At 38.1% G+C, this 20,920-nt stretch overlaps 1 protein-coding gene across 49 annotated transcripts in view; it reads right to left on the bottom strand.

Annotated features, from left to right (window-relative positions):
- Positions 1–20,920, bottom strand: part of LOC140657453 (uncharacterized) — a 372,414-nt gene that overhangs the window by 336,363 nt on the left and 15,131 nt on the right. For 2 of the 49 annotated variants that reach the window (XM_072874472.1, XM_072874470.1), the window contains exon 2: positions 8,932–9,016. The exons of 46 other annotated variants lie outside the window; for them this stretch is intronic. The gene's annotated coding sequence lies outside the window, so the exon portion shown is untranslated. Of the gene's footprint in view, positions 1–8,931; positions 9,017–9,171; positions 9,214–20,920 lie in introns of those variants that run through there. One more of the 49 variants, XM_072874471.1, reaches the window with a different exon arrangement.

Here is a 20,920-nt window from a genome sequence, read left to right as displayed (position 1 = left end):
GACTTACTCAGGGCTTTACCTAGTCAGGCCTTGAAAACCTCCAAGTTTTCACTATCTAATGAGGAAAAAGGATTTTTTTAAATATCCATTACACCATTAGCCAGGTTTGGCTTGGCTTTTGTAAATAAACAGAAGAACTAAATCATTTTATGTTAAATTAGTTAATAGACAGATCCCTGAATATACAAGAACACCACCTACGGATGCATACAGCATATGTAACTTGCTGTAGAAAGAAGATGCACTACCATCCTCCACAGTAACAAAGTAGATAGATAAGAGCTATAAATACTTATATTTTTGTAACATATTTGGGTTTTTGCTTTTTGTAACTCAGAAGGTGGTAGAATCTAAACAAGTATGGTACAACTCGGAAAGCCAATGTATACATAACGTGACTGAATTTTACTGCAAAATTATGCAGACATGTTCACATCTATCCGCGCTCACAAGCCTGCACAGATTTTTGCATATACCTACTGTCATCCATGACCCCAGAATTGATACTATATATTTTAGTACTATAAGCCAAACTGCAAAGCATTCTCTTGCTGACTCTGCCAAAAATCCACCTTCCCGGCTAGTTACAAACACCTTTTAATTGATGTTAAGTCCGCACACAAATACGTACGCTAATCTCTTCTATAAAGACAACAACCAAGAAAGTCAGTATTCTATGAAAAGCAAAAGATACCAATTTCTGCATTTGACATTTAAAGAGTAAACTAATGATGTTAATAAGCTACCAGGAACTGTAAGCCAGAAAATTATATAGGCTTTTATATAGGCTTTTTCTCTTGCAACTTCAACTCCTATCCAAAACAGGTGGTAGCTTTCCACTCTGCAGTTGATCAGCTCTTATTCACAGCTAAGCGCACATGTAAGCAGTTACTCAAAGATTCAGCTTCCCATGTAATTCTCTTTACGCCATCCTTTAGGACAGCTAACGTTCTTTATGTACCTGCACTTGCTGGCGTTGCACACTCCCTAAAACCTTATTCCTTCTTTTTTTATATACATTTTAATACAGTTTCTCACACAGCTATAAGGCTAAGATAGGCTAGGCCCCATACTCTGTTTAATAGAAGATTGGTTTACAAAACATTATTTTTGCTTCATATGTATGTAATAAACAATGAGAAAAAGGAGAAAAACAGGTAGTTTTTAGTGGGACTATTATTGACAAAGTTGTATGTAGTGATCATGCTCCACAATACGTAGCTCTTACAGCATCATTACGCCAACCTAGCATGAAAGTACTAAAGGGTATTTTCTTCCATAAATCCAATTAGTATTAATTGGAGCTACATCCACATTTTGAAAGAGAAACACACGCTAAGAAGTGACTTATGATAGTAGGATAACTCACCTATATCAACTATCAAAACGTAAGAATGGTGATAAATACAAAAGTCAATCAGTCCCACACTCAGATCATTATTCAGGTAAACCCACTATTGAACTCCCTGTGCACTCAAAGCTTCATGATGAGAGCCATTAGAAGTTGCTCTTGCCCTTGAAATGATCTCTTTACATAAAAACTTATTTCAGTGATCATCAGATTTTCTTATCATTTCTCTAATCAGCACATGCTGCTGGAAAACTAATTTGGGGAAAAATACATATATATACACACACACATATTAAAATACACCTGCTCACTATATATAGATATACTTAACATTTCAAAGTAAATGATACAGCAACATACAAGAATCTCTTAATGTATTGCATATCCTGTTTGCTAATAAATCACTTATTCAGAAACTTTATTAATGAAAAACAGAAGGGGAGAGAAAATTAATCTGGTTTATTTTAGGAAATGTAAAGAAAAGTATGTAAGAATGGCTCTGGAATGGCTCCCTGTCTTTCAAGAAGGATGCCTTTCAGTCTTTGTTGAAAAACATACCAATACACCTTGAAACAGTCAACTGTGCTTGTCTGCAATGACCTAACATACACTTTTTATTTTTTTAAGTTGATAGTTATTAGAAAACTATTAATAGGGCAGGTAAATGTTCAACCAAGCTACTATAACATTGGCTACTTTACTTTTAAACGTTGATAGGACAACACAGAATAAAAAAGGCACCAAAAATACCTATGTTGATATTCCTTCTTAAAACTGAGATTCAGAAACGAGTCCACAGACCTTAACAATGTTAGAAAGTACAGGAAGATCACAGCTGAGAGTGGATCATAACGTCAGTTAATAGCGATTAGCTCCTTGTCGGGTGTTGCATCCATGCGAGCCACAGAATGAAATGAGGTTATGATATCATCACTGAAAATAAACTATTAATCCTGAAAAAAATATATTTATATCATGTATATATGTATGTGTAGATATATATGCACATATGTATACATAGATTATATAATACAGATATATAAAGACATTACAAAGATGGAAAACAGAAAAACTTTGCACAAACCATAGAGTAAGAATAGAAAGTCTACAAAGAAAATCTTGAACAATCAATTCAAACTACAATCCATTAATGGGTAATTCCTGAGCAGAACAGAAAGCTAAAGTTGGCAAATACTGATTCTTCACGAATTACCTGCTCATCCTTCCCAGAGGCAACCTGAAAAGACTGTAAATGTAAGTGCTAAGTGAAATGTGTCACCCTAAGATTACCAGGTAGTGGAATTGTAAGCGCAGTAACTAGATTTTCACACCTATTTCAAACCCCACATCCAAAGGTTATATGATAATGATGAAGCTCTATAAAATTCCCCTTCCTTCTATGTGGTGCCATAAACAGAAGAGATACAAAGAATACGATTCCGGAAAGAAGAGTAACAGCATTTTTGTTTCTCAAGAGAAAGAACATAACTGTAACTACAAACTGATTGCATAAGCCTTGAATTTTTTCAAGGCATGGAACTCTTTCCAAATCTGTTTGTCCAGCAGTAGAATCAGTAATTATTTTGAGCAAAGAAATAATTATTCTACCAGAGATACTGTTTAAGGGGGGGTAGGAAGAGAGAGAGACATTTATTCTTTAAACTAAAACGTGATCCTAAACACAGAACATGTAGGGTATGTTTCAAATCCAGAACAGATTTTATAGCAGAGTTAAATTAAAAATTCTTGAAGTTTTATAATGGAAATGCTGACAGACCCTAAAATATAGCGACACTAGTGGGCGTCACTATAATAAAGTGGCATTTAAGATTTTTTTTTGCTAGACTTTGATTTCTGCAAAGGTCACATTTGAATAAAACTCTGTATCAGTAAACCTCATTAAAAGTATTATCTTTGCCAGAAAGGCACCTTTTTTTTTTTTTCTTTTTTTTTTACGTAGCTTGCATGGTTTTAAAGAACAAATTATTGTCTACATCAAATCTTTTCTCACATATCATTATTGATAGAAGTCCTCTAAAAGGTAAAAAGAGAATGAAGGACTTCACTCTTGAGCTGAATTCCCTGCTGACGGAGCACTGGGGCTGTGACACAGCAGCAAGGGAAACACTCTTGGCTCTTTCCCAAGCTTCTTTTCTCTTTGATTATATCCCCATGGGGTGCTTAGGAAGCTTAAATACTATACAGGATTTTAAAGCAAAAGAAGGGAGTGCAAGAGGTTCCACAACAAAATTCACAATTAGCTTTGCAGAAAAAGAAACCAGACTTCAGGTCAAACCTACCTTTCATTGTATTTTAACTTGCTAGCTCTGGCTAGACCAGGCAAATCTTAGCTGTGGCAAAAAGACACTGTGAAACAGCTTTTACGCTCTTATTTATTATTCGCTGAAATACAGAACGAGCACAATGTGGTAAATTTAGAAATATTCCCTGGGTAGAATCTCATCCAAGGCTTAAGGAATTCTTACTGCTTCACTTCCTTTACACCAGTATTTGTTAATATACAGCTTCATGGAAAAGTTATTAAAAGTTAGTTTTAATCATACGAACAACTGACAGCACTGCCTACAATTAAGGTTGGCTAGCATTCTCAGCTGTAAAATTCAGCAAAATGTTGAAGGCACACACACTGGCATTGGGACCCCAAGTTCCGTTTCCTAAGAGGGTTTCAACACTTAGCTGAACCACAGAGATTTAACTGTGGTGATACGGGACTGCTAAAATGAACATCTATTTTAGGATGCCTTACTTCAGGGATGAAATCCACAGCCCTGCATTACAGTCCTCAGATCCCTCGCCGTCTAAAGAAGGAGAGAAACATCAGGGAATGGATGCCTAGGAGCTGGTGTGCTGAACAGGGAGCCTCACAGGGCTCATACAGAGCTTCAGAGGAGTTAAAAAACCAAACCAAAACAAAACAAAAAAACCCACAAAGCTCCACCATATAAAACTACTACACAAATTCTGGTCAGACTCTTCGGTTTCCTCTTCTAAGGAATTTAATATCTAATCCCAGTCTAGTAAAAAATTAACACTGGCCATTACTGCTGATGAACTATAGAGCATTTTATTTTCTAAAAAAGGGATAAAGAATAGAATAAAGAAAATATTTTAAATTCTGGTCTCCTCCGCATGGAAAATGCGCTTTACCTTCAAAACTTTCTATTCAGTTAGCCAGCCTATAGCATAGATATCCGACTGCATTAGTATAGCCAATGCAATGAAAAGTATCTTACTTTCACACTGGAAACTACAGACTACCTGATAAACTGCAATGAGGAAATGCACAAAAAGTGTTTCCTCTTATCACTTCTGCATGTGCCGCTTCCACAACACACTCCCAAAAGTGGCAATGCTACAGCTATATGAAAGAAGGATTCACAAATGCAAACCCAGGTATTTAGGAGTCAGCTGTGAAAGAGGTATCATATTTATGTATGTTGAATTCAAATTCACTGCCTACAAAATTATTAGAAAGTGCAGTAGCATAATTTGCCATCATATAAATTACCTGAATCTGAAACCTTGTGTTTGTTCTTAACTGGCTCATAACACTGTAGAGTTATCCCAGTCAGAGAAGTGTGATAAAAGATCCTTTTATGATTTATCTTTGCACATGGAAGCTTCATCTGAGCCACATTCGGATGTACAAAACCTTAGTTTTGTAAGGTGTGATGGGTTTACAAAAGCCTTACAAAAAGAGAAATAAGAAATCACAAGTCTCCAAGACAACTCAGAGGTCATGAGATTATCTGTTTGATTAATAAAGGAATACATCGAAGCTATCGTCCTCCCACATCAGTAAATCCTGCTGGTTTTGCAGATTTTGCACAGTACGTACCCTTTTTTGCCGTCCTAAAGCAGTAATTATATTGCTCTATGCTTTGCTGTTTCACTTACCTTAAACATCATTGCTCGGTTTTGATCCACTTCCTTTGCAAAACTAAGCTGCTTTTTTCACGTGCCTCAGGGGAATTCTGTTGACCATATCAAAGCTACTTCATTAACTGTAAAGGGGTCAACTTCCTCGTTGCTCTCCTCTCCCGTTTGCCCTAACCACAGAGAGATGAAAGTTTGTAGCACTGGAAGCTCACTAAGGACTAACGGTTCTTGATGGTATCAACAACAGTCCCAGATAGCTCAATGGCCTAAGTGCCAGTAGACTTCAGTGAATTAAGAAACCAGCATCTCACTGGATCTACTCAGAGTCTTCTCAAATGAGTATTAGAAATCCCTAACAGTCTAGAAATCCCATATGGAAAATTCTTCTCCACTATGGATATAAGTGCAAAAGGAGATTCTGCTCTCTTACTCTTATCTCATCCCTTCCATTAGCAGGAGGCTAAAGATTAGCTATATCCCATTTATTATTGGTTTGGTTTTTAAGCACCCACATATATGTTTAAGTTTGACACTATTTCCAGATTTCATCTGCATGATATCTAAGTAATTTCAAAATAAAAATAATTAACAGTGCTTCCAGAACATATATCCTTTGCTTCACATATAAAGTTTTCTGTGCATATTTTTCCTTTAATATCTTTGCTTAAAAGGTTCTCTTTTGCAGCTAGATTCCATCTGTATTAGGCTATTTTTTCTCTTAATTATTTTTAATTAATAAACATTTGTCTACAATGGCTGAGTGACTTCATTTTATTATTTCTTGCTTTTCTTTTCATCTCTACAATTTCCTACTTTATTATATTAGCTTCTCAATGTTATTAGTTGCATAGAATATCTACGGAAAAGCATTTTCCAGGGATAGTTACAGAAAGCCTGTTCCTCGCTCATATTTGCTCTGACTTTCAGAGAACTATCTACTTGTGCAAAAGACAACATGAGAGAATAAGAGGTTCTTCTTTCTCCTTGCCACTCACAAACCCTTTTTTTCCTAAATAATATCACATAGTCCAGTGATTTTCTAACTCGGTGCTGAAATGACAAAAATCTCATTATTCACTTAGACCCCTTGCTGGAAGAAGGAATTGAAAAGTGCTTCACTTGAGCGGCAACCAAATTAAAAGCAAAAGGCCTGTTTCTTATGCAATGTTATTTTGCCATGTTGACACAGGCCACGTTACGCCTAAGTTGGTGCAGCCTGAAGATGTCACTTAAAACTCTGAGCATCCGTACAGCAAACAGCCTAATGCAGAGTGACGCTTCGCTTGAGTGCGTGCTAAGCAGCTTGCTGGAGGAAGCCTGCCAGCCCTCACGCCCCTGCCATTCTGCCACGTGGATGCTTTTAGCTGGCAACTCAGCTAAGGAGGAGACTATCAGCTAAAAAATAGTTTAGGAAATTGCTTGCCCCTCCTGTGCTAATCACTGACTTATGAACGAGACCTTGTAACCAACTTTATAATTGGTTCTAGTCAGGACAAAGTCAGACAAGTTAGCTCACACCATTCCCAGGATTGGAGCCACTAATGACTACCTGAGAGGAGGCAGTTGATATCAGCTCTCATGGGATTAAGATAAGATGTTCAACGTTGCACTGGGACCGTGAAGAGAGGGAGAAATCCCACAATGACATGCCAGGCTTCTCTCACACAAGGCGACCTATCTACAATATGAAGGCCCAGCCGATGAAATGAGCTGCCAAGCTGTTAAGTGCAGAGCCAGGACTACAGCTTACATGGTAGCCTGGGAAGAGCTTTAGGAATGAGATTCAGAGAAGCAAAGGTTTTTGTAAGGAGACCACAAGAATCGCTTGGATAGTGTACGATGGAGTTACGGGGCACGCACATGCCATGCCAGGAGAGAGTGCTCCTCACAGGGACACACTTCAGCACTACCCAACCCATGAGTAGCATATCTGGTCCATTTGTTGTACCAAAATACCGAATTTCATCTGTGCCAATATATATCCTTCTCCCCGCCCCGCCATCTCTGCCACAAAGAGCCCAGGACCCATTATTTTCAATAGCACATATGCTTTGGATTTCCCTGTCTTCTGAAAGACCGAAGAACAACGGCAGATAATCAGTGACATTCAATAATCCCTACCACTCACCCTGAGTGAAATTCAGCTATTCCATTAAAAGTGCACATCCTTGTAAATGTTTCCGGATTGCTACTGCAATGGAGCTTTTAATAAATCGACTCCCAATAGCTGTGAATGCTAATAAAAATAATCAATTCAGCACTTAACACTTCAATCACAAGACATATTTTTAGCCTATTACTGATAGCCGTGTTATAAAAACAGTAGTCTGTTATGTTTGATGCTTTTCTTGTGAAACTCATGTAACAGCGCCAGAAACAAGAAAATAGTTTAAGCATTTTCCTTTTAAATACTTATTATATCTCAGACTAAAATAATAACACAGAATCTCAGTTAACTTTGGCTCCACTATTATCTGGGTGACTATTCAGTATGTCAGGCAGGCAACAAAGGTATATATTTAGTAATTACCTGGATTCTTCTTCAGCAGTGATATCCTCTGAATTTAATTTTTTAGGGGATACTCGACTAAAACTGTTTATGTATCTTCAAATCCAGCTTGAAGTTTTATTCTATCATGTCTCACCTTTGCTATTGTTTTTGTTCCAGTTTTCCTTTTTGAAAAAAATTCAAACTGACATGAGAAAGCCACAAGAGATCAAAGATGCTTCTGTTTTCTGGAGGTTTTTAACTTATTTTTCCACACATAAATACATACATGAATATGTCATTTTAATATGTCATTTTAATTAGGAGAGCTTAATATTCAGGAAAGCTAAGTTGCCTTGTGCAATGACTATTGCAGCAACCGTTTATACTCTCTGCAAGCCCCAGATGCATCTACATCTTGATTCTAACCATAAGCTTAATTATAAGCATGTGACTTGTTGCACTGAAGTCAGAGAGATCTGGACAATCCACAGTTTGTCTAACTAGAGAGTTCAATGCAATGTAGGGTGTTTAAGTTTCATGTAAGAATTTAAAATTTATTCTGCAGTACCAGCAGTGCCTAGAATCAATTCCCATTGATTTTAAATTCCTTTATGCCTACACATATACTAATGGTCCCCGTCTGACCAGCTCCATGCACAGGTCCTGCTGATCCACAAGGCACACTCAGGCCACACAGCAGAGCAAGCAGTCACCCTCATTCATGAAAATCCACTCAACAGTTCAAGGAGGAGAATTTCCTTGAGAAGAAGCAAGTGCTACGGTCAGAACTACGATTCTGATGCAGTCCGGTTGTCTTTGCAAAGAGCCTTTTGAAGAAAGGCAACTTCCAATGTTTAACGCACACCTTCCATTTGAACTTTCTCATGAGAAAAATGCAAATCAATCACATTTGATTGGAATCTTCAAGGCATTATCTTTCTGTCACTGACTTATCGAGTTCACTTTACATAATGAACCTGAATCCAAACTAAAGAGCTAGCCTAAGGAGCAAAAGCACCACAGCAGTTGAATTGCACAGGTGCACACCTGACTCCCGAAGAAACCTTTCAAAGCCAGTATTAACACATGGTGTTAGGACCTAGTCCAAATGGTGGGAGGGCCAGAATAGCCACAGCCCACTCTGTGCCTGAGGAGCACCACGGACTCTATGGCACTCCGAGAAACTCACCATCTTCTGGCCGCTTCGGACTGCTAAAGCAGCAAAGACATGCCTCCGTGTACACCAGGACCGAGGCCAAAATCCAGAGACTCTACTGAGAAAGGAGCGAGATTAATTATTACAGGGATACTGTCTTCCTCATCTCTGATATATTTTTATTGATTACTGTAAGTGAACAGCTAAAAACAATTGATACTGATATTTTAACCACTAATGAATAAAACTGCAAGGGAAAAAAAATGAAATAACCTTAAACTAGAAAAGACTTATCTTATTTTGATCTTGAGTTTGTTATTGAATGTGCTGAAGCAATGCCTGAAATAACTGTTAGTGCGCCAGAAGGCCCAAAGTTTCTGAGCATTGAAAAACTTTCCAAATTACATACATACACACATACGTATGCATAAATGCATTCCCACTCTCACTCTGTCTTGTGGCGTCAGGAGTCTGACTCACAGCCTTTAAGTGCAGTAAGGTCAACGTTCCAGCTCACTAGTACGTTTAGCCACTATCCCAGACATTTTAATGTATCTATTCAATTTCCGTTTTATTAACCTTAGCTAAAATGTATAGTAATAACACTACATCAATTAAAGCATCCTGGTTCCATAATTCCTAGACAAAATTGAAGGAGGAAAAAAAAAAAAGAACGATGCATTTGCTTATTTTCTAAGCATTAGTGTTATCTAAAATGAAAGAAGGAGCAATTTGAGATCATGACAATGCTATGAAGACAATGACAAACTCAAAGAGTTGCCTGCTGCAAAGATCTCTGAGGCACAAGCCCAAAGGTAGCAAACAGAGAACAACACGCACCAGAAAAGCATGCCATGAATTGAAATGGCATTAATATTTCTACATTACAACAGTTTTATTTTGAACCAAGTTCTGATACCTTGTTATGGGCAAGAACAATTCGTTATCATATTTAGTCATGTTTTTGCATTAGTTGGAATATGCTGTTTTCTACAGCATTATTTTTTTCAACTAATCCTGCAAAAATGTGTTCTGCGCAAGGAATGACACTGACTAAGGAGACATGGAAATTCCATGTCTTACGTGGAATTTCCAACTGCACCAAAACTCCCATGGCTTTAGGAATGCAGGAACTCAAGATTCAGTCTGCAGCTTGATATTTGCCCTATCTTAGACATAGCAAATGTCACATTAGGAAACAGTACGTCAGATAATATAATTTATTTTTATTACAGTTGGTTACACTCGATTGTCATAATAAAGTCCTGTGGCCCACATGCACAAAGCAAATATTCATTGCATTATGATCAAATCATGGAGTGATGGACATTTTCTATGCGTTAAGCTTCTGTGAAAGTCTCGCTGGCCTACAGTTTATCTAATCTTCGCTCCCTGCTGACTCTGAGAAAGATGGGCTGCTATACAGCAGGGTTATTTGCACAAGCCTGTTATTGATCAGCAGAAATGATCTGTGCAGTTTATCTCTGCTGATTTGATTTTTACTGTTCCCTATCCTCGCATAATGAGGACCTCCAGGCTAATTCTGGTAGATTTTTATCCACTGAAGTCATCACCATGTCCTAATTCCAAATACTTTTTTTGTTGGTTGGAGTTTAAAGGCACAGCCCAGCGTGATGATGCTCTGCCCCACAATCACTCCCAGCAGAACGGCTGAGTCAGGCAGATGCAGACGGCCCCACTCCCCTCTCTCCTTCTGCAGAAAGACAATGCTGCTGGAGGACCTAGTCTTGCTTAACCCTCTTTTACCTGCACTAAAAGAAACCTTTCACAGAGGGCGAAAAGTCAGGAAAATGTTTGCTGCACGTTTCCTTTGTCATGTACCTTGCCTTGGGCTGACTGCAATCTCGGCCTCAGATTAAAAAATACCAGTAAAGGAGTACTAAGGAGGAGCTCAGCTAATGATGTGAAGGAACACCCCACTTGACAAGAAAGTCTGGGGATGTATTTCTTCTCTTCTTCATTTTTTTCTATGGAGGTATCATGCTAGTCTGGCTAAAATAGAATTTGGACCTGGAAACTGTTTGTCAAAAGGTACCAGGATTATACAGAATTTATACCCTCAAATTATTATGATTATCCTTTGGGCATGAAATTTACCCACAGAATGGTGAAAAATCACTCTGCTCCCGAGTCTTTTCTTTCCAGAGGAGCGTACGTGAAGGGAAAAAGGGGTTGGATTAAACGGCAACAGAGAAAAGAAGACAAGAGTTTGTTATGGACAATATTCTATCTGTAAAATTGCATGTAGGCCTTGAAATGTTGCCCTTTTAAATGTAACTAGCAGTATAATATCTGTAACATCTGGAATTATTTATTTATGCATAATAATTGTTACTGTTGCTATTTAAAGAACCTCTCTGTGAATTCAGGAAATGGTATACATATGCATAGGTCCCCTAAAAAAATAGGAAAATAACTTTCTAAGTTACTGGGAACCTTTACTGCTGATTTTGCAATCCCAGAGGTAGGCTAGATTTCTGTTTCACCCAATTCCTTTGCCAACAGTCAATATTCTATTTTCTGTAAACTGTCCAGTAATTCCAGTGCAGTTTCATAACCAATTTCCAAACTGCAACAGGCACTGCAAGGAAGATTTGATTCTACTCAAAATTATCACATAAGCAAGTATGAAAAATCAGCAATTATTTATTATTTTCATGTAAAGAAGCTACTTCCAAGAATAATCACAAAAAATCAGAAACTTGATACGTAGTGCTAACTCTTTCAGCTCTGAAAGAAACTATATGGACCATTTAAATGCATATGCTTGCTGGCTAAATACTCAAAGAGACAGTAAAAAAGACTAAAAAAAGACAATTCCTAACGTAAATACAAAAATAAATGATGCCCCTCTGACAAGAAAACTTGGCTGAAACATAGCAGGTTTAATCAAAGGAGGCCCTAACCCACCCTGTTTCTCAAAGCCATGTCTCTAATCAAGGGTGCCCCCTCAAGGAGTTTCAAAACTCCCCATTAAATAAGGTCTCTGCCAAAACGTTACAGACGCTTTGTGGTGCTTAGGCTCCAGCCCTCCACCACTACCCCCCCCTCCCCCCGGAATAAACAGCCCATCAAATATGCTCAAAAGTATGGTAAAGATTAAAGGACCATCCAAATATCAAGTGCTTGTTTGAACTGCAAAATACGTACAACTTTCAACTTATAATGAAAGCTGAGAGGGACATTTCTTAGTACTCCTAAGGTCAAACTACTTCTCCCTCTCACACTCTGAATTTAATCATGATTTTAAAAAAAGATATGGAGAATCTCAAGCTACTTTTTTTTTTTTCTGAAAATCATTGGGAAAAAACATTCTAATTAAAAGGCAACACAGTTCCCGTGTTCCGCTTCATGATCAGCAGCAACAATCACTCATACTCTGTGCAACAGAAAACAACTCACAACCTTCAGAGAGATGCAATAAAACCAGAATCAATTAAAAAACCTGTAAAGCCCCTCCTTTCCTCACACAGGCAGACATTTGTTATAACAAACCTACAAATGCTGAGTTTCAGTAAGTCCTTCGCTTTTAAAGAGATGCCTCATGACTTCCACAAAGAGCGAGCCAGGGAAGCGAAGCACCAAGAGCTAGCAAAGCAAACGCTCGCGTGGACACTTGAGATCCTCTTGCTGCCGCAGGACAGGCTGGCAGAGACGTGCTTCTGGATCCCGCAAACTGCTGCTCCAGATGATGCCCAGCCAAACACCAAAACCCTAATTTGAGGAGTTATTAAAAAAATAAAATAAAATAAAAATCCTACATCTGATATCACTATATACCTGAACCAAAAGCACGGATGACAAAAAAAAATACACCTTTTTTTTTTTAATTTAACAAGTGAATCAGAAACAGTCAGACTCAGCACTCTAATTTCCTCATTTCCTATAATTAACTGAGCTTTCAACACCTCTTCTAATTTACTGATGATTATCTTTTTATTCACCCATCTAGATTAGAACATAACTGACATTCTTTGCTACCCACTGGTTCAGATGTTCTCATCTTTCTGCTTCTGAAGATAAGAAGTAGTTGTTCTCTGGTGGATTTATTTTCCTTCCTTTCACCCATTGCAGACTGCCACGCATGTTTCGGAGAACTAGAAATCCTTCAAAACCGTCCGAGGTTGCCTTTCTCTGATCACTGCACATTACTTTTTTCAAGAATCAGCTCCTTGTTTGTTTTAATCTAAATTATAGTTCATCTTGCAAAGGGGTGTCTATTTTATCAACCTGTTTGCTCCTCTCTCCTGCACAGTACATGGAGCAAATTTTTCATGCTTTGCTATAGCAACATACACATGTGCTCAAAAAAAATCATGGTACCAGAAACAGGAATTGTCCAGGTAATTTCCACAGCTCTTGATGATGAGAATGCATCTTAAGAATGCAAGAGGGAATAAGAAACGTAAGAAATTCACATTAGAAACAGAAAACAAAATATTTCTTAGAAATGTTCAGAGGCTTTGCCTTGTTTTTCAAATGTAACAGATATGATCTGATTTTCTTTTCTCTGCTTTCAAATTATGCATAGAATCTTCTTTATCACAATTTTTTTCAGTAACACTATCTGGGTGACTATTACACAGTAACCCACCAAACTGCGAGATGTTTTCTCTAACCGCCTAGTCAGTATTTCTGCAGACGTGAGCTAACATGCAAGTATCAGCTCTTTGAACTGTTGTAAGTCTAACAGTATAATCAATTGTAAACCAAGAAAATCTTGTCTCACAAGATCCTGTCCCAGCCTACTCCAAAACTGATCATTCCCACCTCTGCTTTTCTAGCTTCCCTTTGCTATTTTTATACTGCTATTCTTTTAGGATGCCTTACAAGTGCTGTTCCCCCAAATATTTTTTAGGCAACAGAAACCATCTAAGAATACTGGATGATATCCACAGTCTTCTGTAACACACAAGATTTTCACGTGGAGTAGATTCTGAAGAACTACAAACTAATAGGAAATTCCTGAGAAGCAATAAGCAGATAACTTTCCAAGTTTCTGAAATAATCTTCCATCAAGCATTATCCACTTCGTCAAAAACAAAGGATGAATATATGAGCACATACGACATCCATAGAGAACAAATACTCAATGCTTTTGACAAGTATCAGATTTATACGCTACATCCACAGAACAGGTATCATATGGACTTCTGCAGTATGAACCTCCCCAGACTCCTTGGGAAAGCAAACAGAGACAAATTTCACCCAGGAAAGACAGATCTGCCATGTGATCACAGTTCTATCTCCAATCCGATCTCTGTGCATGTGCCTGACTTCTTATGGAACAGATCACTTCCTGCTATTCCTCACCTAATTTAACCTATTCTGTTCTATAGTCCATAATTGCTGTATTATTGTAACACACACTGCCTGAAAAATTAACATACTTTGTAAGAATTATTGACAATCAGGGTAAGTGGGTCTACGGACCCCTTCCCTTCCCTTTCCACAGTGTTCATCTAGTTGATCTGTCCGCAAACAGAAATTGATCTATAGTTGGTATATTAATGACTCACAGATCTATTTATTTCATAGCTCACTGATCTCAGAATTCAGTTCAGCCTCCCTCTCCTAAATCTCCCTGTGAATGCCTAGGAATCAAACTTCAGGCGCTTTACCAAAGTGATTAACACTCCACGCTGCGCCGCACTCTCCAACCTTCTTCGCCACCACATACAATATCAACACTTTTAATGGATGTCGTCATTACATTCATCTTTTTTTAAAGCCTTCACACCTAAGCAGTATCTAAGTTGAGCAGCTCTTTCTGCGTAAAATCTCTGCGCTGCAGCCGCTACGGTTGTCATTACCGGGTGGTTTGCTCAGCCTACGCCATCCTTACCCATCACCTTGACTGCGATGTCCTGTCCACACCGTTCCTCCTAAGTGCCTTTTTCTCAAAGTTACTCAGCTTCACTCTCTCTCAACAAATCTACCCCTTATTCACTATTTAGAAGACTGACTTCCAACTCAGAGCAGCCTATAAGCCAGAATTTATCTGCCTTTCATTTTTTTCAAATATGTTTTTTATACTTTCTCTGTTGCTATTCCTCATGTGTGGAAATTATTTCCCGTAAACATGCAGAAGTTACAAATCCCAGTTGAAGACTGTCCTTTGGATGTTACCTATAAAAAAAAAAGATGTTTTGCTTACACCACTGCCTGCCAAACAGATCCGTTTCATCACAGTGTTGCCAGGGGCTTCCCTGTTTTACTGATTTCATACTTAAATTGTCTCTTAAAACTGAATTGTCATATCTAGGGGACACTTTTAATCCAAAATCTGAACAAAACGTTGCAGAGCAGACCATGTTCCATAATCTCACTCCCTAGGCAGCACGGTTACACAAACACCAGTGAACAATAAAAAGTGTGTGTTTGGTTTGTCGTTTTTTTTTTTTAAATCAGTTTTCTAAGCAGAAATACAAATACAACAAGAAGTTAAATGATTTTTAGTACCAGAAACAGATTAACAGTATGGCCACATAATGTGCCAGAGAATTCCGTTTATGGTTCTTGATATTGCACTGCTTGTGTTTCTCCTGCTTTTAATATATTTATTCCTAGGACAGCTACAGCATCCCCTTTTAGGCACCTAACTTAGGGGTCTAAAACAGGAGCTGGTTGGGAGCCTGCTTCTCCGATAACCTATGAGGTGCCCCGGCTACTCACTTAGGTATGTAAATTATGTGCATAAAAGTAGATGGCGTGAAACCCCAATCTTCCATTGTACAACTGTGCAAATGCAGCAATGAATAATGGCCTGGATGTGGAAACCAGAAGCCCACTCAAGTGATATGTTTAACAGTACTTTTCTGTGTTCGCTGAGAATATTTTCAGATTTGGGGGGGTGGTATTTTACACTTTCAGTTCTGAGCTGCAGGTTTTTTTCTTCTTTAGGTAATTAGTAATACTGGTCCCTCAGACGTGTGTAAACTCAAGTAACAATAACAAAACAATGTATCTCAATTTATGACTAAAGGAAATTCTTGGCACTGTGAGCACACTGCTGTATTTACTGATTTTAGAGTGTAAACACATATGTTGCAAGACAGATGGACCTTTCCCCCCCGGCTTTCAGCGATGGGTGTCTCATCAGGGAAGGGATTAAGAAGATCTTAAAATCTTTAAACAAGGTTTCACAGCCTTTGCCATGGACAGCCATCTACAAAGGCTAGGATTATTAGACACAAAGGGGTGTGCTTTCGGGGAGCAGCCAGGCCGCGCTAAACAGATACTTCAGCAGTGTTTTAATTATATTACAGAAAAGGGGTTAACAATAGATTTTACTATCAACTGCAGCCAGGTGGCTTTACAAGACAAAATTTTGGCTTTTTAGTCCATGGAGCGCTGTTCCTGAATTATCCATATTCTGAACAACAGTGGGGTCTGTGATTTGAAACAGCCTAGCTCTCATCTGAAACTACTTTTGCAAAACAGCCACAATATCAAATTATTTTTGACATGTTTTCTATGAAAATAGAGTGGATTTTATATAAACAGAAACCACGGGTTTGGGGGTAAAACAAAATTCACACCAAGGCACTTACAGATTTGCCAGAGCATAGACTTTTTACTCTTAGTCTTTGTTTGATCAAAGGTCTATTATAATATTTGTAGGATGAAAGTCCATGTTATAATAACCAACTTTCTTTTTTAACTGAGGAAAACTCAGGTAGTGCAGAATGCACTCAGCTTACAGACAAAAGAGCCAGATGCACCCATGCGACCCTGTCTGCGTCCGGCAGCTTCAGTAAAGGATCCCCATTTACAGTCATGTCCACCTCTGCCCTCTCTATTACTCTTTGCAGTATAATTACAAGTTTTTCTTTCAAAGAATTGCAGGAGCCATCATAGTTCGTATTTCTTCTCAAAGTTCTTTAGCCAGCAAGAAAATATTTCTCCATATTTCTCCACGTTCAGCTAAGGAAGGCTTGACACAAACCACAGCATCCCTGCTGTGGAGCTGTCAGGAACAGCACTGCCAGGCCTGCTGTCTTTACCACTGGCTCCCTGAGAGAATTACATAGAGACTTTTTATTGCTGTTTTTTGTTTTATTTTGAGGTGGGTTTTTGCTACTAGCAGACTATATAGCTAGTTTCCAAGACAGACGCTTTAAAATTACATATGGTAGAACCAAAAAGCCTCTGTCTTTTTATTAAGTTATGAAATTTGCCTCAAGCAGACTACAATCTTTCCAAGGCAAGAAACCACATACAAACAGCAAACCAAAGCTGTGCAATGACTGGAAAGACGATAGACATAAGACTTTTGTCTCATATTTTAGAAGTTATTAATTAATTTTCTTCTGCAAGACTAAGTAAGGGAAGGTAGTAAGAATGCAAGGTGTAAGTAGGTTTGAGAGAAACGGAAAGGAGGAGGCAAGGAAGAAGAGATAAGCATGAAGGGCAATACAAAAAATCTTTTTTTACAACTAGTAAAACCTGACAAGAGTGAGAAACTAGTTGTTTCCTAAAGGAAAACAAGCTGCTCTATTCAATTGAGGGTATGGGTTCAGATGAAAGCTCTTTTAACAAAACAAGATGCTGTACCAACAATACCGTATAGCTTTCTCTGTACACTTACTGTCTCCATCCTATGACCTTGCATATAACAAAACTGTGTACAATGATCATGCTAGTTGTATCGTGATGGTCTTGCATACGAGACTCCAAACTTGTTTGGGAGTGTGCTTTATAAAGGTTGGTAACCTAACAGCGTGAGACGGCGTCTCCCCCCCCACATGCATCTTGCCTTCCTCTCTAACTTACATTGTCAGTCTGATTTTGAATACTGATTTTTTTTCAATTCACAACAACCCTTGCCAGAAAAGTCTTCATGGAATCAAATCTCATTTTTCAGCACAGTTACCTTGCAAACCAGCAAACATTTTGTAAAAGGTAAGTGATAAGAACTGACTGGCATTCTCATATGTTATGGATGAACACACACTCTAATGCTGCTTAAAAGATTTAACGTCTGATATTCTCCTAATGAGATTAAGGGGACAAAGAATTGAAAACAAGGGATGTTTACAATTACCGGCACCTGAAGAGCAGTGATGTCACGTGGAAAAATAAACTTTCCACCACAGATTAATTTCCTTGACAATGTAAACTTATTCAACTCTAATTTTCCTCCTTGTCCCTAAGATCGTTTCAACGCTCTAACTGAGAATAGAAATAAATGCAACAAAGTGTAACAGTCAATTATCAGCAATTAGAAGATGAGCACATTTAAGTTACGGTAAAAATCCACATGTAACTAAATAACGGAAAGAATGAAACTATCATTAGAAACATCCCACTGCAAGTGGGCAGAAGTCTTGCCACTCAAACATGTCACCGTTTACGGAATGAGGTTTTCTTTGCCTTTGGACTGAACTACTTTCACCTGCACAACACCTTTAAAGTTAGCATTTTTTATTATTATCTTGCTATAATTTCAAGATGGTTGTAATGTTAAGGAATGTAAGCTGGAACAATGTTTGGATCGTCTTCTTTGTGAAAGATTGGTCTTACTAAAATCAGAATTAAATTTCCATCTTCCTTCAGGAAAGCAGTATTTCATTCCTCGTGTTTACCACTACGACACTGTAGAACTCTGCCCCTTCTGACATCTTTTTTTTTTTGTCTCTTTTTGCTTTCCCTATCATGTTACATAGCCTGCTAATTCTTCTTGACCTGCTGTATTTTAGGGTCTGATCCAAAGGCCTCTGAAATATAAAATAAAAATCCTATTCATCTGGGTGCTGAGTAACATTATTTTATCTTTATGACGTATTAAAATCTCCTGTCCCCATTGTAGCCAATAAATTTGCCAATTCATAGTGTCTGCGTCTCTAATCTTCCTCCTTCAAATCTCTACTCTTATTCTGCTGTGTTATTTCAAAAGGCTAATTTTGAAAAGGGATGAAATTTCAAATTCCCTAAGTGGCAGGAAAAGGGGCAATAAAGTTTAAAAAATAGCCATTTGCCTGAATAAACATTACAAAACTCAGCTGAAAAGTTGGATAAAATTGTTTCACTGATTTCCGTTTACTCAGTTGTGTACTACAAATATATATCTGAGTTTTATTCAAAGGTACAGGCCCACCAACTTTCTGAGAGCATGAAAGTAGGCCCTTCATCTGTAAGCTGTAAATTTATTTATTTGTTTATTTTTACATTTCAAGAGCTGGATATGCATAACATTAATTTGAGCTTGGACCTGCAATCTGTCCCAGATGAGCACCCCAGCTCCGAGGCTGCAAAATTCAATGCCTTCTTGCACCCCGCGCTTTGGGATCCCGGCTTCCTGGCTGGGCAGCACACGGGCTTCAGCACTTCAGCGCATTCAGCCCTCACAGCTCTGCCCGGGAGCATTGCCCAGGGATTTGTATCTGAGATCTTTCAGATCTTTAGGGAGGGATGAACACTTCAACATACCCCTTCATAGGTGAGTCATCTGTTAGGCTCTCGCAAAAAAAAGGATTAACTACTTCCACTGTTTTAAAAAGGAGAACTTCCGCAGCCTTTAGTTTTGAGTCTGCTACTGATCCCAAGCGAACGGAGCCGGAGCTAGGCACCAAGTTCCAGAGGAGGGTTTTCCCTTGCCTATCTCTAGAAAATTCTCTATACCTCCTAGGTGACTTCTGACAACACCTAATTCTCCACACTGACTGCACTTGAAGCCAAAGCACCCAAGTGGGACACAGCGGGTGCCTTCCCAAAGCCATACATCTACACTTCAGACCCTGCCATGCCCACGGGGTAGGTGCTTAAGCCAGCACTCTTAACATCCCAGATATTTGAGAGATCTGTAACAGCTCAGCATACAGTCTTGTTTCTGTTGTAGCCATTGAAAGCTCAGACCTCGTACTACTGAGTTAAAACAAACAAACAAACAAAAACCTTATTTATTTTTGGAGCCTTGATCCATGCAGTACTTATTCTCGAAAACCTCTTATCAGCTTCTGGAAGGTAAAATACTATGATAAGATATGCAGATCCCATTAAGCTAATTTTTATCTAATGCTATCTATGCTTTTAAAAGAGAATCTAGTAAAAATACTGAAGGCAAGGAATCTCTCTTACTTTCTTGTAGATTTTTTTAAGTTGGGGAGTTTTGAGGTCATATTTGGAGGCTTCTCCAGGGTTTTGTTTGCACAGCAAACACCAGTGTTTTATTCTTCAGAGGTAAGTTAGACTGCCAAAGTAAAATTTACTTTTGAACCTAGTTTTTAATAAAAATATTGAACTAGAGATATAGCGTTTGGCAAGAATGAAAAACAAAAACAAGCACAGAAGAAAATGACACCTTTCCCGAAGGGACAAACTAGAATCTAATCTCCTGGAAATAGAAAAACTGCTTTCAAAAGCAGTTTTCAAACTGCTTTCAAAAAGGGTCTTTCAACTTTTTAATACACATTTTTGCTGCTGTGTTTAAGTATCTGCTTCACTGATTATATGGAAATGAAAGAGGTCAAACCTTTAAATTAGTCATACTAAGCTTCTACCCGTTAGTGATGCATCATACCACTGATGTATGTCACAATTTCCTCAAACAAAAATGTTCTTTCAAAAGGCAGAAGGTTCTCAGATGCAAATATAAAATGGAAGAAGGGCTTAAAAGAAGTGTAACATTTTTAGATAACATGAACTGTTTATGTTCTACTCCTGTACTTTTTGCTCCAGCTAAGGGAGGTCAAAAATTTTCAAGAGATGTTCTTCAAAATTCAGAATTGCCATTCTGCCACTTACCCTACCCTTTTCCCAATCCAGTGCATTCAGGACCTCTTACTGTGTTAATGTTTTCTTTCCATAATCATTATAATGAACAACCTTTATAAATAATACATTTCCTTTGTTTCCTCTGTTCTGTAGGGACAATTCAGCCTCATAAAACACTGTGTATGACAGAAAAGAATCATAATTTTAAAAGATATAGAAATATTTAAGCATCAGATCAATTTTGTCCATATAATAATATATTTTTTCTATTTAATTTTAATACTTA

Source organism: Ciconia boyciana, chromosome 10, assembly GCF_034638445.1.
Source record: "Ciconia boyciana chromosome 10, ASM3463844v1, whole genome shotgun sequence".
Classification (NCBI taxonomy): domain Eukaryota; kingdom Metazoa; phylum Chordata; class Aves; order Ciconiiformes; family Ciconiidae; genus Ciconia; species Ciconia boyciana.
Note: the sequence above shows the minus strand (reverse complement) of the source record. Positions and strands in the feature narration are given on the sequence as shown.